General features: G+C 40.4%; 1 long non-coding RNA gene across 1 annotated transcript in view; it reads left to right on the top strand.

Moving 5' to 3' along the window:
- The window catches only part of LOC124167003, an 82,724-nt gene that overhangs the window by 56,287 nt on the left and 11,531 nt on the right, over positions 1 to 14,906 (top strand). Inside the window, exon 2 of the long non-coding RNA XR_006866558.1 lies at positions 1,513 to 1,554. This is a non-coding gene — a long non-coding RNA (uncharacterized LOC124167003). The remainder of the gene's footprint in view (positions 1 to 1,512; positions 1,555 to 14,906) is intronic.

Genomic DNA, 14,906 nt, shown 5'->3' with positions numbered 1-14,906 from the left:
TAGGATATCACAGAAAAACTATGCACAGTTGGTATTGAAGAGATATGGCATGGAAAATTCGAAACCAACAAAGACACCAATAGTAGCTGATAACAAAGTGGAAGAATATGCTGAATATCCTGAAAAAGAAATTAAATTCAATAAGATTTGCTACGTGGTCTCCTCTGGGTTTTTGGTTGAGATAAGGAAAAAATAACCTGCAGAGCCTCTAGTATGGAAAAGACGAAAATAAAGTGAACTTAAAAAGTATACCTGCTGGATACTTTCTTTAAGCAAGAGAAGTTGTGCATTAACACGAATTGCTATTGCTATCGGTCTAAAAAGTTTATTTGTTACTCTCTATTGCAGTTACATTGCAGATTTTTACGATTTCCATTTCTTTCTTGCAGAGAATAATTTTCGCAGACGTGAAAGAAACTCAAATGCGTCGCATTAAATATTTTATGTCTTAGGCAATTTGTCCTTTCCCGGGCAGTTCTTTTGTTTTTTTTTCATTGTAAACATATGCTAACAGACATATTGATTAGTATTCCAACAGTAAAAATTATAGTTCATTCCAAAATCAAAATGTCTCTTGCGGTTAAAATATATACGTGCTCATTTCCTGGCAAATACGATGCTTGTTCGATGTGCCAGCACCTTTTACCGCTACTGCCCCGGAAATATATTAATAATAATAATAACAATAAGAGCAATTATATTTTATTGTCCATAATGGCTTAGTCATTTATGTTAGAAATGTTATTACTGGAGAAAAAGCATCGTGTATATTTTACTAGAGCGATAATTTGGGTCTTACTGATAGAATTGCACCTAGCGGGAATGGACAGGAATGTTATTTTTCCTTCAAGTGATGACATGATGATGTGGAGAAATGTGGATGAATGGAATTATTCTGGCTGTGAAGCTGCAATATATGATGGTCACATATACAAGGTACAAGTAATGTCGGAATTTTTATGGTGTGTGAAATGAGGGCTTCATGAAGTACGCATTCTTTGGTTAAAAACAATTCGTTTTATTAGAGATTTTGAGAAATGAAATATGTGCTGGTTGAAAGAATGAGACCCAAAATAAAATATCGTACTTTTAGAGGACTGTTACCATGAGCATGATGAAAAGGTAACAATGTATAGTGATTTACACTATTCTGAAGGCGCCACTGCGTAAAAATTCACAATTTTGTATTTTATTAAGTTTTCCGTTTAATATACATTTATTATAATAATTACAAAAATCATACTTATTATACAATATAACTAAGTAAATATTTCCTGTTTACACAAATAAGTAGCGCTTACAATCAATTTATTTTCGGGATTTGTCTCTGCTGACAATTGCAGTGTGTAATGGCGCCTTATGGCTCGGTGAATGAGTGAATGGAATCGATGAATGGCTCGATCGATCGATGGGATAGTACATAATTTAATGAGATACCATCTGATCCTCATTTTTTCCCCATTCTCTTCCATGTGGCCCTTCTCTCCTATTGGACGGTTCTTGGCCAATCAGGTGTGCTCCTCCCATGTGGCCCAACAGTCTTGCCGCCGGCGGGTAAGTCCATTCCTTCATTTTACACAACCTATTCCTTACCTCCCCAATCACGCCACCAATATTTCAGTGTCTTTTGTGTCCTTTTCTTTTTGCATTGCCTTTTCAGAGACAATGAAAATTATGGTAAATATATCATGGATGAGTATGTTGTACAGTAATCTAAAATTTCTCTAAAATAGGGGAAAATCTATAAGATCCAAAAAAAACTGAGAAAACTTCGAGAATTTTACTTACAAATCCGAGATACCGCGCCATTTACTTCTTGAAATATTACTTAATGAGAAGCCTCCAGTGGTGAAAAAATACTTAAATCTTCTTAATGAAATAAAATAAAAACTCCAAGGACGACTTTATGTCATTTATTTTCATTCAGAGACCGAGGAGCTTCAAGTCGCCGTCGATTTTAGCCTTTTCTTGTAGAATAGTCTTAATTTTCCCAGCAAAATTCGAAAGCTTAGTATAGCAGTACCTATACAAACTTCCTCATTATCATTATTTAAAGACAATCCAGAGAAATAGATGAGGATTTTTGAAAGAAAAAGTGAGAGAAGTGCTCCTACACTAGTCCGACTACACCTTGAATATGCAGCAAGCACATTGGATTCGGCGCAGAAAGACTTAATTTCGTAAGCTTAATGAAATACAAATGAAAACTGCGTGATTCGTCAAAAACCACTTCGGCCAGACAGAAAGCGTTATGCAGATGTTAAACGAATTTGGCTGGGATACTCGGAGCCTGCATGCTGGGCTTATGTTGCTTGAGCAATTGACAATTACCTTCAGTAGCGACACGGAGAACATAATATTACATCTCCATATATTTGCATGCCTAAAAAACGACAAATTTTGATAGATATTTTGCCCAACGGGTAGGTATGGGAATTCGTTTTCCCCGAAAAATAAATGAACTTTAAAAAATGCTAGGCATAGTTCCGATAGAGTAGTACCTTTTATATATGTTTACGGATGTTGCCCTAACAACCAACCCCCACACGCATGTTGAGACGGCTTGTAGAGTAGTATTTAGATCTAGATTACATTGTACCGCGTCTTATGGCAAAGCCTACATCCCAAAGGCATCTTTAGTGCATGGCACTCCAATCTATAGACCGTGGCACGAAATTTAATCTCCCACCAGCGCAGATGTCGCACTAATTGGTGAACTGATTCATTAGATTTCGCATTGGCCCGATTACCTCGTCGCTACAAGAGTGAAGTGGATGGTTTTGAAAGGGTGCATCTTCTAACTTCGAAACCAGTTCTCTCAGCGGAGCGGTCCTTTTTGGGCGAATAGGAATCAGGTAGACAAAAACGAGGGCGAACAATTGGATGGAAGCGAAACGAATCCAAAGATTTTGCGAGACGCTCATTAGCGTAATCGATTTGAAAGCCTTGGACTAATTCCTGCTCCCTTCTTCCGTGGATGGAAGTTGGAAAAACTTCAGTGAGTTCGATTTTCATTCCGCTTCGGGTTCAAAAGTCTTAGGGTGATTATTCCTGAAAGGAAAATACGGATGCCATCTCCACGCTGAGATCGTGAAAGGGGATTAAAAGTTTTTCGCATGGGCGTAGACAGGGGAGGGAGGGTGGAGACTGCGAAGGGGTGGCGGAGGGTGAGAAACCCTTAGCGTAAGGATTAGTACGAGGAGGGTGGCCAGCACTCTCTAGGGTGAACCTATCATTTGTATCACGTGACGTAGAAAGTTTACGCGTCAATAGGGGAGTTTCCTTCATCAAAGAAAACGAAATGCATTGATTGCAATTCCTTACCCACCATTAGTGTATTCATAATATACAAATTATTTGGTTTTAGAAATCCCAGTTTAGACGAATGGCAGTGGTCAATTTTAACCGCATTTGAAAAAGGCCAGATTGGCGCCCATGCGATTCCACTCCACGTGACGTCACAGGGATCTAGTTTCTATACGAGTAGATAGGAGTTTTACATCGTATGAGATTACCAATGCATGCGTGAGGCACAGAGCTCAGGGAAACATCTCTTAACAATCACACATTAAATATACCTAAGTTCGGAAAGATTTCTTCGTTTGATAAGGTATTATTAATCCTTATTTAAGCCAAGCGCTCACTGCTAGCAGGGTACTCAGCTACCTTCTAGCAGCCTGCGTCGTATCAGCGCTCAAGCCTCGCCCCAAGGTCACCTCACACGCCGACAGCTGGAAGCAGGCTTACGTCACACGGACTTTTCCCATCAATCCTACTTAGCCGCCGCGTTTCCGCGCGCTTGAAATTTTTCACTTTTCGCTTAATTTCGAAAAATAGATATGGTCATTTAAAAATCTAATAGCGTGAAATACGTACTCCAGGAGTAATAATCTTTTGATTTCGGCAATAGAATAATAATAGGAAACCACCCTATTCGAAATAGTAGGCGGAGTGACTCTCTGAAGATTCTCTCAGGGAAGAAATTGATAAAGTATCTTCGAAGGATAATTATTCATATTCAATGAAGCTAAATAAATAAAACCTTATGACGAAAAAGCAAGATTAAACAGCACACGTGGGATTGATCGATTACTGTTGACACATCACTTAGCTCAGGAGGAAAATAAAGACACTTTCCAATACAATGTGCCAAAATATTTTAAACTCAACTCATCTTTCAAGTGTCACTGAGCTCCCCATGAATGATATTTCTAGGCATATTCTCATTTCAAAGCCGGTATTTCGCATGTTTAAAAAATATACATGAATGATTAGATGAATGAACATTATCGTCGAAAATGATGCGTTTATCATATAATAATAAGATAACAGCAAGTCATCAGAACTAAATAAAATATAACACGAAAAAGAAAAACTCACCCAAGAAAAATGGTATCCGGAGCTTTCGAAGCCAATGACCTCTTTCTCAATGCCTATAGAAGAAGTTTAGTTCAGGGATGTTCATCTATAGACGTTGAATAAGAGACCAATGGCTTCGAAAGCTCCACAGACTATTTTTTCTATGTGAGTATTCCTTTTACGTGTTATGTTTTATTTAGTTCTAGTCACTTAGTACTGATTTATCAATTAATGAATACATTTTCTCGCCCGACCACCCTCTCTGCATATTGTGTTTGACCATTTCCTTTTGCTGGCAATATCCTCCCTTGCACCCCCGCTAACTGTCACTCCTTCTCAACTAACCCAAAGGGATTTAAGTATACCGGGACTAGCCACGGTGATAACTTTACGGGAGTCACCCGCAATGCACAATTGTGCGAAAATTCCACAGAGAAAAAATCATTCGCCTTGACCGGGATTCGAACCCGGATCCCTCGATTTCCGGCCGAGTGCTTTAGCCAGTTAGCCAGTTAACCCAAAGGGACTCCTCACCGCCGCCTATTTTCCTGCATTGCTACTTACGCCTCTCCCTTTCTAAAGACACGCGGCCTCTCTTTTTACCCTAACCCCCCTTTTTTCACTCTTCTCACTCCCCCCCCCCTCCAGTTTTTCAATGGTTCTTCTTCACCTGTCGCCATTTTATAGTTATGACTATAGTCCTCCTTCCAACGTGGGTTCCCCACATCCCGTAGTTGTACCTTTTCCCACTGTCTCTACTCTGTACGCCCGTTCCCACCCCCTTCCTCAAAGATGTCAAATCCTCCTCCTCTCAAGGGTATAAAAGGGATTTTCAAATGTTTTGAAGTGTCTTGTACCAGATGATGTCTCAGTGAGCCGAAACGCGTTGTACGCATTAAAAATTCTAGTGGAAAAGTGCTACGATCTTTTAATTATTTAAATTAAGGTATTTATTTATTTTTATCCATTCATACATGCATGGCGTCCTATCCCTGTTCCCCCAACCCCTCTCCCCTGGGCTCCTCCCGTACGAACCAACCTCCCCCCCTGTTAGTAGCCCCCCCCACCCCCTCATACACTCACAACAATGGGTCCTCGGTGAGATCAGTTCAAAGTGCGGACCTGCAGGGTATAAGGCACCCCTTCAGGGATTACGATTGTTGCGTATGATAAGGGTCAAAGGGAAGAAGATAGGAGGGAACACCGCGGGGCAAACAAAGTCCCCGTGGCTGTTTAATTGGGACCAACGCGCGTACATTATCCAGAGTAGAGAGAGAGGGATCGGCCCATTAGCGACCAGACGGAGATAAATTGATTACCGCCGCCGCTGCCGCGGAGCCTACCTGACGAGATGCTGGCTTTGAGATGATGCCGTCCGTCTGAAACGCGGCGTGCTCGTTCGCGTGCATGGTCTCTGCTTTTACCGTAATGACCCTTCCTCTCCCAACGGTAAGCCCCTCGCAAATCCTCAAACTCTAAATAGCCGCGGGCACTGGGGGTGGGTGGTGATTGCCTTCGGGTGGATGGAACAGCTTCCATATTGTCCCCATCGGAGTATGGAAGATCCAGCCGCGAAGTAGGTAGGCCCATACCTCCCCAATTACCCTTAATGGGTAGCCGGGAGCAGAGGCGGCTTATTAATTAAATCAGTGGTGACGTCCTTGAGGCAAAACGCGATTCCAGGGGAAAGCGTGTTTGGTATTCGGAAAAATTGAAAGATCTTTTAATTTCCTCGATGCCAATGTACATTAGATGATTAACTAAATACATGATGTATTTCTTTCCCGGAGAATTATTTACGTGAAGTCTTTTCGAGATTTACACAGGTTTGTATAGTTGTACATCACCTTCGTTTCACCCTGGAACTATGGAACAATGACGGTGTAACGTCTATTGAAATGTTGGCCTTTTAAAACGATTTAAACAGGTGGAAATCCCGAGAAAACTTGACGCAAATTATTAATTGATTTGAGTATTTTACCGGAGCAAAAAGGACAGATAAGGTTAGTGAAGAGTCTGATCTGGAATGTAGCTATCTACGGTGCGGAAATGTGGACACTTAGAAAGGAGGACGAGAAAAGACTGGAGGCATTCGAGATGTGGGTGTGGAGAAGAATGGAGAGGGTGAAATGGACGGAGAGGAAAAGGAACGACGAAGTGCTTGAAATGGTGGGTGAGGAGAGGCAGCTTCTAGATGAGATACGGAGGAGACAGAAGTTATGGATGGAGCGATTACTTAGCGGGTAGCGGATGTTGAAAACAGTGCTAGAGGGTGGAATGTGAGGGAGGGGAAGGAAAAGAATAGGAATTTTAAATAGAATGAAAGGGTGTAGGCCTTATTAAGAATCGAAGAGGAAAATCAACGTGTGTAGAGGATACGGGCAGGTTGAACGTCAAAATACTCCAGGAAACTTACATTGATTGGTGGAAATACTCAGTAATGAAATAATACTTCGCTAGGTGATAGTAGAAAATTCCCAAGGTCATACTATAGGCGAAGAAAGTCAAATAAGTGAATTGGTGGTGCAATTAAATAATTTTCATACAATCAAGAGAAGTCGCGTTACTAAGGCGTTTAGTTAACTTAAAGTAACTGGGGCGTATGCCTTATTGTGAATTGAAGAGGATATTTAAAGTAAAATCTGCGAAATAAACCATGCAAACCCAGCAGAGCCGGAGGAATTCCAATTATGCTCGCATGAGGTCCTCGATCAATAAAAAGTTATTCTAAAGAAAATACAAGAATGAATGAAGAGTAAATGATTTTTAGTATATATTGAGAGGATGGGACCCACGAAGGTTAGCGATGGTGCATTTATGTCTTCAGAAGTGAGTTATTGGGAATAATCCTATGATGACTAAGTTATTTCTCATACATATCTTGCCTAATATGTAATTCAGTTCCTCTAAAACAGAATCCACTGGTAGGCCATACTATCTTGCACCAGTAATTTGTTCTAATTCTAAACTCGAAGATACTTAATTAGTTCAAACTATTGCCCTAAAGAAACGATGCTATTACTTATTAAACGCAAAAAGACGCTGTGAAACTAAGTGTACCAATTTTCTCCCTGCTTGATGCTAAGGTGTGCTACTCCGTATATTGCGAACGAAACACTCGACCCTGGAGTTCTGTTATGTTCGCATGACACGAAATTTGATGTAGCACTTTCTGTCTAACCATTAACGATAATTCACGCTATTCATTGCTAATATGTGTGTTTTCCTATTGGGGTGGTTTCCCATTTCTTTTTTATTGCCTAAATCGAAAGATTATTACTCCTGGAGTACGCATTTTACGCTCTTAGATTTATAAATGACGATATCTATTTTTGCGATAAAATGAAAAGTGAAAATTTTCGAGCGCGCGAAAACGCGAAGGCTAAGTATGAAGGATGGGAAAAGTCCGTGTGACGCATTTCTGGTTCCCGCTGCCGCAACTGAGGTGACCTTGAGGCGAGGCTTGAGCGCTGATACGACGCAGGCTGCTAGCAGGTAGCATAGTACCCTGCTAGCAGTTAGCGCTTGGCTCGAGTATGGATTATTACTACCTTATCAAACGAAGGAAACTTTCGGACCATAGACAATTTTAATAAGTGATTATTAAGAGATGTTTCCCTGAGCTCTGTGCCTCATGCATGCATTAGTAATATCAGACGATGTAAAACTCCTATCTACTCGTATAGAAACTAGATCCCTGTGACGTCACTTGGAGTGGAATCGCATGGGTGCCAATCTGGCCTTTTTCAAATGAGGTTAAAATTGACCACTGCCATTCGTCTAAACTGGGATTTCTAAAACCAAATAATTTGTATATTATGAATACACTAATGGTGGGTAACGAATAGCAATCAATGCCTTTCGTTTTCTTTGATGAAGGAAACTACCCTATCCTCACGCTCTGTTGATATAATAATGTAGCTGCTCTTCGAGGTATGAGTTTCCAGAGTCAGTGCTTTAATCATCGCTCTTGAAAACGACTTCTTGTTTTAATTACAACTGTGATAAAAACATGAATAATGATCATTTTACTAGTGTTTGCGTTAAAAACGCAGAAATAACAACTTAAGACATATTATAGTATATATTTGGTTTTCTATTTCTCGCTTTGTTATGCTTAGATATTAATATCCTAATTCAAGTGTACATTATTCCTTCGCCTTAAATTGGGTGCTGCTTTACGACTTGGTAATAGAAAAAAATACTATCAAACATGTATTAGGCTCATTTCAAATTGAATTAAAACTGTTCGGTAATTTAAAATATTGAAAATGAATCTTTCACTGCCTTGCACTTCAATAGCAATAATGAGTGGATTGATCCACAAAAATATCGGCCACAATCCAGGATGCATTTCTAATAATCAATTAAAACCGTTCAAATCATACAGGTAATTAGCAAAATTGGAACAAAATCGCAAAGTGTACCCTAAGTTGACTAATTACCTTTCTAATGACTCCCAAGAGAGCGGAAATCTACCAAGGATGACTACGTGAAAGAAAAAATGACTTTAAATGTCTTGCTTTTCATCTAATCACTACCCCGCATGAGTACCACACTAGGCTTGTGGCAGCGATTGTTAGGAGACCAGCCGTTAGCGAGAAAAAGTTACGCTCTAGAGCAATGTCACTTTACTTAAAAAATTCGCTTTGGAGCGATTGCATTTTTTCAAGTACCTTTATGATCGGAAGAGAAACGAATTCCTAAACCAATTCGTTCGGCAAAATATTTCCCTTGTTTCATTGGTTCTGTCTGGATCTGGAAGTAGAGGCATGACAAGCTACATGATAAAATTCTCCTTGATGCTCTACAAGATTCTTAATTTCTCAAACTATTCATTATCGTATCTTTAATCTCCATTGAGTTTCGCATTGTAATACGTGCTCTAAAAAAGATGAAATAAATTTCAAATTACGTTAATGGAAGATTTCCTTTCGCCAAGATAAAAACGGTATTCCGGAAAAAAAGACAATCAAATTTAAAACACGATTTCGAGGATGGAGGGCGAACCGCTCCTATTAGTCATCCGCTCCCTTTCAATTCAATATCCCAGCTCATCCGTCGCAAACGACAGCGTTAGAGGAAAAAATCCCACTTGGCGTTCGTGGAAAGGAAATCTTTCGGTGTAACGGCTGAAAAAATTCATCTCATTTCTCCCCTGGGGAACTTGCAAGTTCGAGGAAAAGGTGAAATATGAAATCCGCGGCTTCAGTTTTTCCCTTTCCCTCAATTCATCCCTCTTCACTTCTCTCTCTCTCTCTTTCATTCTCTCTTCCCTCCAAATCTCCATCCTCATCTTCAGGCGACTCTCTCTGCCCGTGTCGTAGCCCCATTCAATCGTCTACATTCAGAGCGAGCAAACACGGTGCCCCATCTAACCTTCTCCTCCCCCCCATCGCCGCTCGGAGCGCGCCCCGCGGAGCCCTCGGCAAATATTTGAGAAACAGTTGACTTCTCGGGCGGGCGAGCGCAACAAAGCCGTGGACGCGTCATTACTCGTTGGGGGTTGGAGCTGCGTAGTGAAGTGGTGGGGGCGGAGACCTGCTGGGGTCCTGTCCAATAATAATCGCTGCGGGGGAGGGACTTATGGGAAGGAGGGGGGTGGGTATTTAGGGGTGGAGGATGCTGGGATTGAAATGGGGGTTGCGAAGTGGAGAGGCAGCAGCGGCTTGGGAGGGTCTGAGAGGAGCAGGACCAAGTGGAGGGAAGAAAAGAAAGGGGAGAGGATGGGGTCTTGAAGGGGGTGGCGCAAAGGACGCTTATTAAAAGAAGATCCTTCACCCCCCATGCCGAGGGAAGAAGTTAAAGCTACCCACGACCGCAAACTACACACAAATCACTAGAACAAAAAGATAATAGTTTCATCTTTTCCTGGATTGCGCTAGCCTCCCGACCTGCAATAGAAATTCCAAATCGCGAGTTTTATTAAACGATATTAGGTACATATGATGATTCGAAGAAAAATAACATTAAAAATTGATGCATTTATTTGATTCCAAATGCCCCGCAAATAGCGCAAAAAGATCGTCACACAGAAAGTACCAACTGCCGACAGTTATAAATTTAAAAACATCCATACCCGCGATGAAGATGACTTATCTGAGCGTGATTCGAACCCGTGAACTTCGATTTGGGTGGCGAGGACTACGCCCGGCCCCCACCAATTCCAGCAAGAATCAATGCTGGGGAGAATCAAACGCATGACCAACACCTTGAGAGCCTGCCTACTCTGGCCACTAGTTTCAGAGAACCGAACTGGCCACTAGGCTTCTAACTTATGTAAATTTTTATCGCCTTAATTATATGATTTGATTTTCCAACTCTGATCACGTAATGATTTATTTTATCAGCAGATTTGCCTGTAATTTCATTTTCATAAATTTTGAGATGTCATCTTTAGTACTGCAGAAGCATCATAAAGTTGTAGTCTAGGGTCGTATAAATACTGCTTTCAACAAATAAAATTTCATACCCATAATTTAAAATTAACAAATCCATACTCGGGTTGTCAAAACTGTTTTTACCAAGCATCAAAGTACTTTAAAGCTACTACGATTTGAAAAGAAAACTCAGAAAATGGAAATTAACTAAATAAAAGATGGACACAATTCATAATTCCTCGCAAAGAAAATCCCCATGAGAATACAATAATATCACGAACGTCTTTTTGGGTATTTTTGAGGCAAAGGGAGAGTTTCGTTTTCATAGGAATGTTGAATTGAGATGAGTTAAGTGGAAGAAGTGAAGTAACTGAGTGATGATGGGCTAGACTTTTAATTAGGGCGATTGCAGACTGAGCTTCTAGGAGTTTAAAAAGAAAATCCCCCACTCGAAAAGGCAATCGGCGCCATTGCGGCACCCTGAGGTACTCCTCCAACTCAAATCCCCCCTCTATTTCTTTGAAGCCCTATTTCCCTTCTATCATTCTTTTCCCTCCCTCTCGGTAGTAACATTTTTACTACATTTTTAATATACGCCCAAGGGACAGCTCCACATACCTCGTGGCTATACTTAACCTTAAACATAAATCATTCCTATTAATAATGACGATGATTCATTTAGATATTAAAATGATCTTAATGTGTATTTGTCCTTCATTTAGATTCCTCCAATAGCATTCTACTTCAGCATTTATGTAATATTCTTTTTTCTACGAGTACAGTGTATATTACACATTGATTTCTTTTCTCAAAAACGTTTTTCGATTAAATTTCATCCCACTATCTCCTATGCTGGCTAAAATTTAGACTGTATTTCCGTCAAATTTGCTTGAAAGCGTGTTATATGGCCACATAAAAGCTGTTTTCAGTTAAGCCAGTCATCACTATTTCAAAAATCTTATACGCAGTCGTGGGCATTTACGACGTGCAGGTCCACGAGATCTTACACTGAGAATATATGAAAAGATAGTGTTTTCTCCAATAGCATGGTGCTTTTAAGGAACTAACTGAACTTTAAACTCCTACGATATCACCAAATAATTTGAAAAAAATCCCACAATAGAAAATTTGACGGTCTCATTGCTACACCTTTAAACAATACCTGTCAATAGTTATACATCCATTCCGTTCTACTACGTAGGTTTCCGTGCTGTCGTGGTTCCAATGTCTCCATTCTTCCGGTGCTGCCGCGTCGGCTGTTGGTTTAAGACATCATTTTCGCTGGCACTGCTGTTAGCGTCTTCAAATCCATTCCATGCGTTTCTTCAATTCTACTCATCTGCTTCCTCCTTTCCCATTATAATACCATCATTTCCCTGTACCCATAGAACTAGAAATACCTCAGATACGACGTATGAATTCACTGTTTCAAAAACTCTCTCATTAGAAAACGTGGTGGTTCCATTACTGCACCTTGATGGACTCCCTCCTTCCTCTCAATAATTCAACTATTCTTTCTGTTCACTCCCGTCCCCCGTTTTCTTAACCCCATCTCCCACTCTACCTTCTCGCAACCATTCCCACCACTGCTCCCCCCCTAATCCCGCCCCTCCTTACGTTTTTTCCCCTCAAATATATGGGAACGGGGACCCTCCAGCGGCAGGTGGCGCTCTCTCCAGGGACGCCGTGGAAAATCCAGAAACAAACAAGCGATGCAGTGATGTGCGCTGCGCTAATTAAGCGTGGAGCCAAAGCCCTCCCCTATTCCGCTGTGAAGGGGTTGAAGGATGAACGGGGAAGAATGCGGGGTCGGGCACAAGTGGAGTTGTCTTCAGTGGGGAAGCAGCCGCCCGTGAACAATGGCTGAGAATTAAACGAAAGATACGAACTCGGATAAGAATGTACAGTAGAGTTCAAAGTGCAGTGCAGTGGAGTACAAAGGAAGGGTTTTATTTTGTAGCATGTTAAATGTGTAAAATGATTTACGCGGAAGACTAGAAATAATTGAGAGTTGACGGAGTAGACTTTTGAGCAGAGGTGTACTTTCAGACATTCAACATATTTTCCCCCTCATGTAGAAAAACGGTCCCATCGCTTCACCCTGAGGTACCCCTCCTGCTTGCCAATTATTACTTTTCTGTCAAGCCCTTTGTCGTTGTATCAGTCTATTGCCGCCCTCTCGACGACGCCTTATTCAACCCTTTCTTCACCAAAGAAACAGAGCTACATACCTCGTAGCTGCACTTTGCCGACTATGTAAAGTTTTCAAATAATAAATGATGAAAATTTGTTCTTTTATTAAAATTATTTTCGAAAAAAATATATATATAATTTATTTAAATTCTTTCCATAGCTTTCAGTCTCGGCCTTTATGCTATTCCATTTATTCTTTTCGACTTATAGTGAATTCGGCGTCTGAACTGATTTTCCGTGCGCTTGTTAAAATTTCAGATTTCGCTGATTTTGTTTCCACTCTCATAATATGTGATCAGTTATGTAATCCAACACATTATTTGTTAAGGAAACATGCTTGACGTTACATCAACGTTAGCTATCGCTGATACTCATTAAACTCATTCCTCGTCCGGAGATAATGCAGATTCAAAATACGATTGAATTCGCTTTGCGATCGGAAAGGATTAATATCGTAATATTGTATACTGCCAACGCTATGCAATCCGCTCCATCAGCCACTGTTTAAAGTTTTATAGATTATCTCGAAAGGATTTATCATCACGAGTCATCAATCTTGAGATCGCTTAAACGCAGTTCTCCTCTCAAATCTCACAAATAATAATCTTTTGGCAATAACAAAACGCAGCGGTCCTTCATCCCTCATCATCTTCTCCACAGATATCTTATCCGAAACCTCCCTCGTTGTCCGTACTACCCTTCTCCATGTCAATCGATGAATGCCTACTTCTCGACCATCATGTCTCAAGGAATGGCCGATAAATTGGTACCGTCCTCTTCTTAATTTGCATGGATTTTTGCATGCATCGATGGTCTCCCGCTTAATTCTCGGGAAGCACCGAGGATGTCCAGCTGTTGCTGAGTTAGGGCCGTATTCTTAGTCGACCCTGTAGGGTCAACCGATCCTGGATACGTCATCAGCCCCTACATAAACCGATCTCGCCCTACATACGCCAAATCAAGCCCTACATATGGCCGTTTTTGGAACTAAACGGGCCCTACTTGATGTAGGGTGCCCGAACCAACCCTACACCCTACAAAAACATGGCGGCCAAATATCGTCTGCTGATCACTTCGATTAAAGAACCTACGTTAGTATGGATATGTAAGGAGACGAGCTCACACAAACCATTTTAAAATGTACAGTAACACAGCTGAAATGTAATAATACTACCACTTTATAACCACCAAGTTAAATAAACTATAAAATTGACTGAACTAATAAGAACAATATAGCGGTATACATCACCTTGCTTCTACGAATATATAATTTTATTTTTCACGTTTGGCACTTACAAGGGGAATACACGACCTTCGGGAGGCCGATTAAGCTCAAATTTTCTGATTCGTTGGATCACGACTATCAATTAAATATGCCGAAGCAAGACAACGCACTTCCCAAAACTTTTCGAGAAAAAAACAATTAAAAATCGTAAAAAACGGGTCTTCGGTATATATCCGGTATTTCCTTAACATTGTTGACTGTGGATGTAGTAATTTCGAGTTCGATCCTCACTCGCGGAACACTTTTTATTTTATTTTTCAAGGATTTTATTGTTTGCATTTTTAAAGATTGTTTTCTTATCTTCGTTAGCTCGATGAAAATATTTTAATTCATTTTTTAAATAATAATAAGTGCTGAAAGGGGTAGGAATTGAAGTAAGGGCTATACAATAGCCTTTCCAAGGGCTATTTTGTATTTATTTGTTCTCTCTAGGTATATTAGGGTATGAAAAAAAATTTTTATGGTACTTTTCCTCACGATTTATTAAATACGACCGGTTTCGTCGCAGAGGCGACATCATCAGAGAAATCAATGTAAGGAAATACCGGATATATACCTTAGACCCGTTTTTTACGATTTTTAAATGCTTTTTTATCGAAAAGTTTTGAGAAGTGCGTCGTCTTGCTTCGGCATATTTAATTGATAGTCGTGATCCAACGAATCAGAAAATTTGAGCTCAATCGACCACC

Source organism: Ischnura elegans, chromosome 10 (assembly GCF_921293095.1).
Source record: "Ischnura elegans chromosome 10, ioIscEleg1.1, whole genome shotgun sequence".
Lineage (NCBI taxonomy): Eukaryota > Metazoa > Arthropoda > Insecta > Odonata > Coenagrionidae > Ischnura > Ischnura elegans.
The sequence above is the reverse complement of the archived record's forward strand: the minus strand, read 5'-3'. Positions and strand labels throughout refer to the sequence as shown.